We start from the raw sequence: 13160 nt of genomic DNA on the forward strand, positions 1-13160 counted from the left end.
CGAGTGTTGGGTCATTACTGAGGAAACTGCACGGATTAAAGGTTACAGAAACTACCTCAACACTCGACGTGACCGAGGCATTGTCCGTCACGGAGGTGGCGTAGGACTTTATATACGTGACGACCTACCATCAAAACTGTTAAGTGGCCCCTATGATTCGGGCCATGAGATTGTGTGGGTGGAGTGCAGACCGGCGCATCTGTCACGAAGATTCTCCTGCTTAATAGTTGCGTCAGTGTACTATCCAGAAAGCGCTGGGAACAGAAAAGAACTTATTGAGCACATACAAGTGTTCGTCGACAGAATTCGCCACAAGTACACTTCCCCTGCGTTTGTGATTGCTGGCGATTTCAATCAGACCAGTCGTCAGTGGGTCTCAAGTGTTTTGGATATGAAACAAGTAGTGAACATTCCGACTCACCAAAGTGGCAGTACTCTTGACATGATCTTTACGAACTTGGCAGATCTTTATAACGCTCCCCGATCTCTAGGTCCCCTTCAGAACTCTGATCATTTTATAATTTTCTGGGAAGCACAAGCAAGTATCCCACGACCGAAACGAACAAAAACCACAATTCGGCCCATCACAATGTCTTCAATAGCTCAATTCGGTCGCTGGATTGGTACTTACGATTTTGAGGACATTTGTGCAGAGGCCGATATTAATGTCAAAGTCAGCAAACTGAACAGCCTTCTGTTGGAAAAGTTTCATGATTTTTTTCCAATAAAAGTTATTGCGGTTTGTGACACTGACAAACCATGGATCACCCACGAACTCAAGCAGATGATAAAGACTCGCTGTCGTCTCCACAAAGCAGGAGATCAAGCGGCTGCAGCCAGTTTGCGTAACACAATTGTGAAGTTAAACAAACTAGCCCAAAGACAGTATGTAAAAGAGAAAATAACGCCATTACTGCACACTGACCCTCACAAATGGCACTCCTCGGTCAAAACCCTTGCAGGGAAATCAACGCCAAAGGACCTGAGACTACTCAAAGATGACGGCACCCTGACATCAGCTACTGAAGTGAACAATTTTTTCACCGGCATATGCACCACATACCCATCAATCACAAACTCAGAAATTGAGAGTATCATTGTTGACACCGGGACTGATGAGATATGTGAAGTATCTGAATATGCCGTCTTTAAGGAACTTCAGAAACTGAAAGTAAACTGTGCGTCGTACCCTGGTGAACTCCCTGTCAAGTTGTTACGCGAGTTCTCCATCTTTCTCGCAAAGCCACTCAGCTCTATTATTAACCAGTGTTTTCGGGAACAAGTGTTCCCCAGTGTTTGGAAGAGAGCTTATGTGCGCGTCATTCCAAAAGTGAAAAACCCAAAATCTTGCGACCAACTCCGCCCAATTTCGATAGTTCCGAACCTCTCTAAGGTAGCGGAATCATTTATATATCGTAAACTTATGTCACAAATCCAGGGCTCTCTTAATCCATACCAATATGAGTGCTTGAAAGGTAGTAGTACAACTGTTTATCTTGTGCGTCTGTATCACCTTATTGTTGAATGGCTTGACCAAGGAGGCACACTTGTAGATCTCCTCCTAGCCGACTATAGAAAAGCCTTCGACTTGATACGCCATTATACTGCAGTGAGCAATCTGAAGGTTATGGGAGCTTGCAGACATATTCTCTTATAAATAATAGATTTCTTAATTGACCGACTACAGAGTGTATATGGTCTCTACCCGGGTGATACTGATTCGGAATGGTCTGAGCTTACGTGTGGTGCCCCACAAGGCACTAAACCCGCTGCCTTTTTGTTCTTGGCAGTGATCAACTTCGTCCTTGCCGATTTTGACGAAAGGTTCAAATTCGTAGATGACCTTTCCATCCTCTTAAAATACCTCATTGAGAAGTCTCAAACCGTTCCCCAGTTCAGTGAATCATTTATCGACAACTTTAGAGACCAGTGTTCTGAAAACAGCCTCCAAATCAACGTAAACGAAAACCAAAATTCTTCGATTTAACCCTCTCATAAGGGATTTTCAGTGCCCCCTCCTCCATACCAAAGCGTATCGTCGGCAGTTATTCTCGGTGTTACGTTCAGCGTTGTCTGTTCGTTTAGCCTCCACGTCAAAGGGGTAGTGAAAAAAGCGAACTGTGCCATGCATACCCTTTTACTGATGCAAAGATTTGGTTTTTCAGTGCTACAATTGAAAACAGCCTACCTGACATATATTCACCTGATATTAGAGTATACGTGCCCTGTATGGGGTCCACAGGTTCAGAGCACTGCCTATATGAGCGAAGTACTTGAATCAATCCAGAAAAGAGCGGTGAAGGCCATACTGTCTGATCTGTACACCGATTACGAATCAGCACTGTCTCAACTAAATTTGCCGTCACTTCACGACCGCCGTTTTCAACTTATCTGTAAATTTGGCCAGTTTCTTCTGACAAGTGATAAACACAGAAATATATTACCCTCAATGCTCACAAAAAAAGTAACTACAAGATCTAAAGCAACAAAGCTAGCCCAGCCCAAGTGTCGCACTAATCGCTTCAGCAATTCGTTTGTGCCTGTTTATGTTTCTGTCTACAATAAGTGACATGTGTATTAATTTTTTGTGTCTTTGTTTACTTTGTAAATAATAGCGCGATTTAGTCGGGATTTAAACCCTGACTACGAAAGCTTTTATGTTAATAAATGATTCTGATTCTGATTCTGACATCTGTGAAGGATAAACAGGGAAGAAAAATTGAATTCACGTTAAAATTCATTCATCAAATGAAATTGTTGAATTGCCACGATATGATTTAAAATTAAAGAATAACACAACAATTACGATAGCGCCTAATTTGGATATTTCAAGAATTAAGATGGAATTCAGCACGTGTTATTTTAGCATGCATGTGAAGGATAAACAGGAAAGAGGAAATTAAATTCATGCAAGAATTTCTTAATTCAACTGAAAATGCTGATTCTCCACTCTATGAGAAGGATCAGACTGAACCAACGGTAACACATTATCGAAAAGGCTCACTTGAATGAATTAAAAATTTTTAAGTCAATTTTAAATAACAGAATGGATAAAACCGCAGCAAGTGCCTATTTAGTCCATGGAGCACGAATTACGGGGAGGAGTAATTGCCCCCAAGGTGTTGGGAATTCCTCTTTTTTCCTATTTTTATTGAAAAATAACTGAAAAGAATGAACACACCAGATTTAGAAAAATCCTTTGCAAATGTATCTTCATTAAGAAGAATTTAAAAAATCTTTGCCTCCCCCCCCCCCTTCTTTTTTGGGAAATGATACGCCTGATTTTATTCCACAAAACAACAATTTCGGCCGGAAGAGAGTTGAAATTTTTTACGGGCCAAACATTATGCGACAGATTAAATATACAGCCACCTAGTCTCAGAGGCCATACTGGTTCGCCGTTTAACATATTTCCCAGAACATAGCCTACGTGCTCTCCGTAAAAACTGAACGATTTATATGGACCGTTTATGCAATAAAACTAACTTCAACAGAGTATTCCATAGTAGCACACCAGCTATTAGGGCCGAGGTCAGCGGGCGTTTTACTAGGGATGAGGAGACGGTATTTAAGGCTTCAACAGTTCATTTTCAGGTCCATTTTCAACCTTGTCATGATCGATCTATCGATGTCAATTTTTAGTGCTAATTTATCCTACGAACTCTCTTCATTTGTAAAAATACAGGTCTGGATGAATAAAGGATTAAGTAAGATGCACTGGTGTTGAGGGGGTGAAAATTGGATTAAATAAAAATACTTTGGACCGTCTCGGGACTTGCTTAGTTTTTGCACCGAGTCGATCCAGAGTTTAAACTTGGCTTCTTTTTGCTCAAGGGCTTGGGATTCTTGTATTATTCTGGTTTAAAGAACGTGCAATATACCAACCTTTCCGGAAATAAGGTGACGGAGGGGAGTATAGAGAGCTTTTACAAGCCTAATTAGTATCTCCAATCACACATAACTCAATTTGTTGCCTGATTTCAGCTTGAACAAAGTTCTATAATTTAGGCCTTGTCCTTTCGGCTGCAAAGCTTGTATCCCTCCTGGAGAGACTGAAGTTTCTGTAAGAAAACTGAGGATGGGAGGGGGACCGGATGTCTTGTCTTGACTATTGACCCTTAAAAGGCCAAGATAAGTTTCAATTTGTGATCGAATTAGACCATTCTCAAGTTTATAACACAATCGATATGTTCTTCATTTTCAGTGTGTCTATGTGTATTTTCGTTTCTTTCTCGCCGCATTTCCATCCATAGACCCTTTTGGAGGAGGGGGGGGGGTATAGAATGCTCTATTTGCTTTTATTGTTTCAATTTATTATGGATTTGTCGAATAAGTCTATCTATACTGACTGCCTCTGCAAAACGCTACTACTGCGTATATATAATGGCATATAAAACGTCAGTTTTGTTCAAATAAATTTATTCCTGATGGACAGGAGACCTGGACATGAGAATTTTTTAGGAAAATAAGAAGAAAGGGGTAAGGTTGTAATGAAGGGGCAGAAGCTAACGAGGAGATCGAAAAAGTAAAAAAAAAACCTGTAAATAAAGCCTCTTGTGCATGGTCTCTGACATATATTTTCCATGAGAGGGAGCAGGGAAGGGGGTTTACCCCCCTTCCCTGCTTATGTCACCCATATATTATTATCAGCATTAAGACCTGAGTTATATATAACGTAACCCGGGTTTAATTGTCCGACTGTCCAACCTTCCCCACTGTCACAGGGACTTCCTTCCCCACATAGGGACTTATTCATGCATGATCATAAAGTTTTTTTTTAGGGGAAATGGTGTTTCAAGATCCAGTTTCATCCAAACACCAGATAAAGGGCTAACTATGGGAAATGATTCTAGGAGGGGATCGGGATACCTATGTTTGGGAGTCCCCGTGGTACTTTTTGGAGCTGATTGTATATATCAGTGTTGTCAAAGTCTAAAGAAAATAGAAAAGCAAAAATAATAACGGTTAAATGTAAACATCAAAAGGACTTACCAAACTGAGAAACAAGAAATGTGAAGTAAACCAGCGTCAAGGAAATGTTCATACTAAAAACACGCGCCTTACATATCGAAACCAAATGAACATTATAAAACAGGAACATTGTAGAACAGATGCGACTGAAAAATTGACTTTTTTGACAGGGAAATTAACCATATAATTAACGTAGTTTTCACTTTTCATTTAAACTCGGCTAAAACTATGACAAATAAATCAAATAGACGTAATCAGAAATGAGAATCAAACAGCTAGGCAGAAAACATTTACATCATGGCTAATTAGAGTAAAGTAGAGTAATTAAAGTAACTTTTTCAGAGTCGTATAATACAAGTACTACTACTACTACTGTTAGTACTCCTACCAATACAACACTACTACTGCTACTACTACTAATATAATAATACGGCTACTAAGGCTAAGGGTATGAGGGTGAATATTTAAGAGAATATTGAGGGTAAATTTGAACTAAATCAAAACACACTATGTGCACGCAGGTTGTCAAAAGGGCGTATCAGCAATATCTTAGAAACGGCTTGGAGTACGAAGTTGAAACTTACACAGCTTGTTGTAGGAGATGTTGAACTAGTTCTAGGCGAATACACCCCCCCACGGAAAACACCCCCCGGCCCCGCAGAAAATATATCCCGGATAATATCCCCCCCCCGTGGAAAATTAGGCTTTCCAAATTTGAGAATTTTATTTGAGCTTCTTTTTTTTCTGTAGGGTGAAGGAATTTTGGTACTTGTGTATTATGTGCCACTCGCTCAAGTTTAAGCTGTGTAAAGTTCAAGAACACACCTTTTTTTTTAGTTTCTTCGTTACTTTAAAAATAAATTTCAGCTTTAGATTTGCACATTAGGGGAGGGTGTCTGCATGGGGGGTAAGCATAGCGGGTCTGCATGCAAAATGTGTTTGGTACAATTATTCTGCATATTAGATAGATAGACAAATAAGTGTATTTTAAAGCCAAATATACGGCCATGAACACAGTAAAATAACATAAATGAAAGGCATAAATAACATAAACTTTGATCAGCAATCAAACAGTTCGTGGTAAACTGTAAGTAAGGAGCGACCCGACTCAATAGTAACCGAAACTCTAAAAATCGGAATTTTTATACCAGTAGATGCATCAAAAGAATCGGATCTTTATGCTGATTTCAAATATTTCGGGCGATCCAGAGGAAATTTATCGGAAGCTAAAACATTTTCAGGAGGATCAAGAGATCCAACTCTGGCATGAACAGATTCGAAAATCTGAAATCTTGCGCCAGGATTCTAAGATAAAAGTCTTTTAGACTATAATATTATTTTAAGCTGAATTTGCCACAGGAAAACTTGCGTCTGTGGCTCCAGGTCCGAGCGAATGGTTTGCCCTTAAAAAGTAGATTAGAAGTATTTGAAAGAAATGCTCAGGGCCCGAGATCATGTTATACTTGCTCTTTATGTGGTATGGAGGAAGAAAATTGATCCATTTTTTGACGGTGTGCCAGGGGCTTTCAGATTTGAGATTGAACTATTTAGGTGATTGGGAACTGTTTTTTCCTGGGATCCTTGTATCATCATCCTGGGAGACGATTATAGCAGTGACTGGATTTATAAAAGAGGGGTTAAAAAGATGTAAATAATGGGTTTAAGGTTTTTGTTTGTTGTTAGTAGTTATACCATTTATTTAAGTGTATGCTGGGCTGTTGTCTTATATAATCATTGTAATATTTGTGTATGGCCTAGCAGCTGAATAAATTATCTATCTATCTATCTATATAAGTTTCGTCAAGTTTAATCTAACCCATCAAAAGTTACAAGCCTGAAAAAACTTGCCCTATTTTCGAAAAAAGGGGAAAACGCCCCCTAAAAGTGATAAAATCTTAATGAAAATCAAACCACAAGATTAAGCGCAACAGCAAACTCTACTGTAGATGTTTCAAGCTCCTATCTGCAAAAACGTGGAATTTTGTATTTTTTGCCAGAAGAAAGATCACGGATGCATGTTTCTTTTATTTTTTTTTATTATTTTTTTTATTTTTTTTTTTTGCTTCAACCAAATCATATAGAAAATTTGTTTGTGGAAAATTTGTTAGGGGTCACTCAGTCACAAATTAGAACTTATATTTTTCCTTATTATGGGTCAAAATCTATTGGTAGGCAACCAACAATGGGACAACAAACATTTTTTCCGTGGTTTTCGCCTATTCTGCTTTTTTTCCTTTGGTTTCTTTATAATTACTATATTCCCAAATTTCTAGATGGAGGCCATGGCCCCCTGCCCCTCCCCCCTTGCCGGTGCCCTTGGCCTCGTTAAGCCAAAAATGAGTAGAAATAAATTCAAATAATTTTCCAAGCGTAAAACTACCATAAATCACCATAAATAAATGAATCCATAAATAACCTATTCAAACTCAAAATAGCAACAATAAGCAGGGCTGACAACCCCCACACCTCCTCAAGACCATAAATAATAAAAAATTATTAAGACTATAAGGAATAAATATCAGAATATGTATATGAAACTGACAATACATGGTTAGTATTCTTTATTTTTTTTAAAGTAAAGTGCGAGTTATTTTCTGGTCTGAAGAAGACATGGGTGTTGTCAGCCATACATCTTTTACTTTTTGCTCGTTTTGAGTTTGACTAAGCTATCTATTGTAATTTCAGTTAGTTTTGGGTTTCATTTATCTGTTAATGGTGATTTGTCGCAGTTTTACACTTGGAAGATAAGAAAAACAAACTCGTAGAATTTGACAACGCTTTTGTCTGTAAAAACTGAAACAATTTAAAATGTGTTGGTTCCCAAAGCCAACTAGCCTTTCAAAGGATAGCCAAACCTTCTTAAACTTTTTGGTGCCATTTGTTTTAGCTTAATTTTGATGATTGTTTGCCTAAATTTTTTTGCCAAAAATTGCAGAAGTTCATATGGAAGTCTTTTCAACACAAATGGATTTGTGTTTTTTTTTCTTCAAGTTTCTAAGACACTTCTGGTGGGTAAATTCCTCTTTTCCCGTTCCTTAGCACTTTTGAACGAAACTAAGAAAAAAACTCAAATAAAAGTTTCAAATTTAGAAACCTCATTTTCCCCTGAGGGGGGGGGGTATTTTCCGCGAGGGTATTTTCCAAGGAGGGGGTATTTTCCGCGGGGTTATTTTCCGTGGGGGGAGGGATATTTTTCGTGGAGGGGCATTTTCCGGGGGGATAAACACCCCCCTCATTCACTATATTCATTTATGTTATTTTACTGTGTCCATGGCCGTATATGTGGCTTTAAAATACACTTATTTATCTATCTATCCAATATGCAGAATAATTGTACCCAACACATTTTGCATGCAGACCCGCTATGCTCCCCCCCCCCCAATGTCCAAATCTATAGCGCTTATTTATATCTAAAGTAAGTAAGAAACTAACAAAAAAAACAGTGTGTTCTCGAATTTTACACAGCGTAAACTTGAGTGAGTGGCGCATAATACACAAGTACAAAAATTCCTTCCCCTTACAGAAATATTTTCCGGAGGGGGGGGTATTTTCCGGTAGGGGTATTTTCCACAGGGGGGGGGGTATTTTCCCGCGGTGGGTTATTTTCGGGGGTATTTTCCGCGGTGGGGTATTTTCAGGGGGGGGGTATTCGTCGGGGGGGGGATATTCGTCGAGGGGAGGGTGGTAAACGCCGGCCACCGTTGAGCTAACCAAAAGGCAATATATGCGTGCTACCTCTGCTACTTATATTACTACTACTATTACTGCTACTATTCTTACTACTGCTACTATTAATATGGCTTCCAAACCTAAGGATATTAAAGTGAAAATTTCAGGGATTATTGAGACATAGTTGAACTAAATCAAAACAATATTTGCATGCAGGTTGATAAGAGTACGTATGCCCCAGGAACTGTTTCAGAAAATAAATTGAATCTTTCGGCCTGTGTTGATGGGATGCTGACAAAAACAAGAGGCGTTATGTGCATACTGCTACTAATGCTACTGCTACTACAACTATTGCTACTACCGAAGCTAATGGTTTTAAGGCGAATCTTTCAGGGAATGTTTAGAGGATGTTGAACTAAATCAAAATAGACTATGAACATGCAGATTGTTATAAGGGTGTACCAGCAATATTTAAGAAACAGCTTAGATTTTTAAGTTTGAAACTTTCAGGGTCTGTTGAGGCGGATTTAGAACTAATCAAAAGGCACTATTTGCATACTACTACGATTACAGCAACTAGCAAGGCTAATGGTATTAAGGTGAAACTCTCAGGAAATTTTTAGATGGAGTTTTTTGTTTACTAAATCAAAACAAACAATATGCATCCAGGTTTTCAAAAGGGCATAGGAACAATATCTTAGGAATGGCTTAGAGTACGAAGTTAAAAATCTCGGAACATATTGTGGGGGATATCAACCAACGGGCACTATGTATGTTACCAATATTACTATTACGACTGCTACGACAAACTACTTCTACTGAGGAAAAGGGTATCAAGGTGAGACTTTCAGAGAATATTTAGGGGAGTGTTGATCAAAACACAATATCACTAAATCAAACACAATGGGTTCATTACGGTTGGCAACAGCATGTATAAGTAATTTCTCAGGAATAGCTTAAAGTGTTAAGTTGAAACTTTCAGTGCGTGTTGAGAGGGATGTTGAACTAACCAAAAGGCAGTCTGTTCATACTGCTACTGGGGTTAGGCGTTTACCCCTCCTTCACCCAGGAAATAACTCCCCGGAAGATATCCCCGGAGGTTGATCCAATCACTTTTCGACGCATAAAACAAAATTTCAGAACTCTCAATTTCTGACCGAATGAGCATCCTCCGAAGTTTCTACGACCATGAAGCGGAGGTGGGAATAAGGAAGGGGCAGTCCTACTCCTACATGGATTATTTTTAAAATCTAAACAAATTACCACTGTAAAAGAACTTTCAAAAGCACATCAAAAATGTGAAATTGATATTTAATCCATCTTGATTTCTGGGAATATTTCTGGTCTACGCTGTTATTATGAAAGTACAGTAATATTAAACCCCAAAATGAGCAGATTTTATTCCGTATAGGAGGGGACTGTCCCTTCCTCATCCCCACTTCCACTTCATGGTCAGAGAAATTTTGGAGGAGGCTCATTGTGTCAGAAATTGAGAGTTAGTTCTTTGTTTATAAGTCGGAAGTGATTGAAGACCAACCAGCCGCGGGGAGGGGGTATTTTCCGCGGGGGATGTTTGTTCTGTGGAGGAGGTATTTTCTGTGGGGCATATTCTCCGGGGAAGGTATTTCCCATTGGGGGAGGGCATTTTCAGTGGTAAATATTTTCTGTGGGGGTATCTTCCGCAGAGGGGGGGGGGGTAAACGGCGGCTCCCACTGCTGCTACTATTAATACGACAACTACTATTGAGGCTAAGGGTAGGAAGGTGGAACTTTCAGAGAATGTTTAGGAGGATGTTGAACTAAATCAAAACGCAACCTGTGTATGCAAGTAATCAAAATGGCGTATCAGTAATATCGAAAGAATGTTCGCGGACCTTAAGTTGAAGCTTTCAGGACATGTTAAGGGGGATGTTGAACTAGGCAAAATACGAAATGTGCATACTACTACTACTACTACGACTGGTACTAATACTACTACTACAATAACTACTAGAATTGCTACTACTACAACTACTACGACGACTACAGTTAGTACTACTGAGGCTAAGGGCATTACGGTGAAACTTTCAGGGTATGTTGAATAAGATAATGAACTAAATTGCAACATCTTATGTGGATGCAGGCTATTAAATGGGGGTAACAACTATATGTCAGGAACATCTTAGTGTTAATTTGAAACTTTCAATACATATTGAGGGGGGTGTTGAACCGACCAAAAGGTACTAAATGAACATTACTACTACTACCTCCACTATTACTACTAATACCACTACCAAGGCTAAGGGTATTGAGGCGACGATTTCAGGAAATGTTGAGAGGGATATTGAAAAAAATTGAAACCCACTGTGTGTATGCAGGCTGTCAAAAGGCCGTATAAGCAGTATCTCAAGAACGGCTTGGAGCATCAGGTTAAAACTTTCAGGGCGTGTTGAGGTGTATTTTGAACAAATAAAATACTGTTTTTGCTACTGCTGTTAGTACTAATATTTTTACGGCTAGTGGTATTAATGCGGAACTTTCGGGGATTTCTGAGGGAGATATTGGACTAAATCAAAACACATTATGTGCATACATGTTATCAACAGGACGTATCAGCAATATCTCAGAAACATTCAGCAATAGCCTCAGAGAATATAATATATTATCTCAGAAACAGCTCAAAGTATTAAGTTGAAACTATCAGGGCATGAGGAGGGGATGTTGAACTAGATACAAAAAAATGCATAGTGAGAATACTGTTACTGCTTACAACTACTACTACCACTGTTATCATTAATACTACTCGGATTTCTCGTACTCCTACTTCTCCTACTATGTGTACTACTATTGCTATTGCTTGGGGTATTAGTTAAACCTTCAGAGAACGGTGAGGGCTGTGACGAACTGAATCGAAACACACTATGTACATCTGGGTTATCAAGTTCAAGTTTTTCATTTTCCTACTAATTTCACTGCATGACAAACTCAAAAGGGTTTCTTAGCAATATCCCAGCAATGGCTTAGGGTTTGAAGCTGAAAGTCCCAAAGCTACCAATATTACTACCACGATAAATAAAAGTTCAAACAGGGATAAAATCCTTTTAATAGACAGTGATGATGATAACAGTGATAGAAATTCACAAAAATACCAGATATTTCGGTCACATATACAGTGACCGTCATCAGTAGTAAAACTAAAATAAAACGATTTAAAACAAAATTTTATATACGAAATCAAACAACACTTCATATTGTTTAAATCTCTAATTCTTTTTAAAGCAAAGGCGGAAGCTATCTTCTGCTATTTTAGCTTTTTTGACTCGATAGTGTATCGGAGTATAGACCCTTGGCAGAAAGCAGCACAAGATGGCCGATTGGGCTTTGATTTTTTAGATTTTAAACAAGTATAATACATCGGTATTAGCCCAAATTCACCATCGTTTCAATACAAAGCAGCGATCATCAATGATAATTTTTTTATTTCATGAGTTTTACGAACATTTTGCTTTAAACCCCGATCCCTAGAAATCAAAGAGACATTCTCGAACAAAATAAAATGGTCTGGAAAATTAAAAATATGTTCTGAAAGGGCTGATGTAAAATCTTCAGACTTAGAATCTTGCTTTAAAGCCGAAGAAATAGAATCTTCGTGTTGTAATAATCTCATTTCCAAACTCTGGTTAGTACGTCCCACATATGAGCTTGCGCAAGTACATGGGATCTGATAAACCCCACTTTGTTGCCCCAATGAAGTTAGATCCTTCCCAGAAATATTCACAAATATTTTTGTGAATTTCTATCACTGTTATCATCATCACTGCCTATTAAAAGGATTTTATCCCTATTTGAACTTTTATTTATCGTCATGGAAAGGCAGTGTGGTCTCCAAAATTACTACCACTTTTGCTGCTACATCTATTGCTACTGTTGAACTAAATCAAAGTAGCTTAAGTTCATCCAGGTTGTCAGGATATCCAGGCGGGATATACTAGGAGTAGAATAAGATCTAAAGTAGAAATTTTCACGGAAAGTTTATGTTACTTTAAAACTAAATCAAAAGGCATTATGTGTACGCTGGTTATCAATAAGACGTCTATCAAGACAGTGGAAGTTTATCCATGTTGTCAAAACAGCATAGATGCAATGTTTTACGAACAGTATTCAGTTTTATTTTTCAGGGAAATTTGATATATGTGACCAGATCATCAAAAGGGCGTATATTATTGAAAATTGTTAAAAAATTTTGTTCTACATATAAATAGTAGGCTAAAATTTGGATTCTTATACAAAAAATCGAAAACGTGTAAAATATTCTGTTCTTTACCAATGAAAAAGATTATTTTGAAAAAGAGAAAGAGAAGGTTTTCAAAGAAAAGTTAAGATCTGCAATAAACCAAAAATTAGCAGAAATACAGTCAAACAATTTTCCAAACCACCATAAATCATCATCAATACCCTAGCTGTATGTGGTTATTTGTGTATGTAGTATATATCTGAGGACATGTTTCACCCCTTCGATTCTAGATTCGAGCTAATTTTAT

At 38.3% G+C, this 13160-nt stretch overlaps 2 protein-coding genes across 3 annotated transcripts in view; both read right to left on the minus strand.

Annotated features, from left to right (window-relative positions):
* The window catches only part of LOC148941366 (uncharacterized), a 137276-nt gene that overhangs the window by 80922 nt on the left and 43194 nt on the right, over nt 1–13160 (minus strand). The window lies entirely within an intron of this gene.
* Nucleotides 1–13160, minus strand: part of LOC148941367 (uncharacterized) — a 43766-nt gene that overhangs the window by 28824 nt on the left and 1782 nt on the right. The window contains exon 2 of one of the 2 annotated variants that reach the window (XM_089104694.1): nt 4989–5117. The exons of the other annotated variant lie outside the window; for it this stretch is intronic. The gene's annotated coding sequence lies outside the window, so the exon portion shown is untranslated. Of the gene's footprint in view, nt 1–4988; nt 5118–13160 lie in introns of those variants that run through there. 2 annotated transcript variants of the gene reach the window in all.

The sequence above is a fragment of the Artemia sp. Qi Xiang Cuo genome, chromosome 18, assembly GCF_049724085.1.
Source record: "Artemia sp. Qi Xiang Cuo chromosome 18, ASM4972408v1, whole genome shotgun sequence".
NCBI classification, from domain to species: Eukaryota; Metazoa; Arthropoda; class Branchiopoda; order Anostraca; family Artemiidae; genus Artemia; species Artemia sp. Qi Xiang Cuo.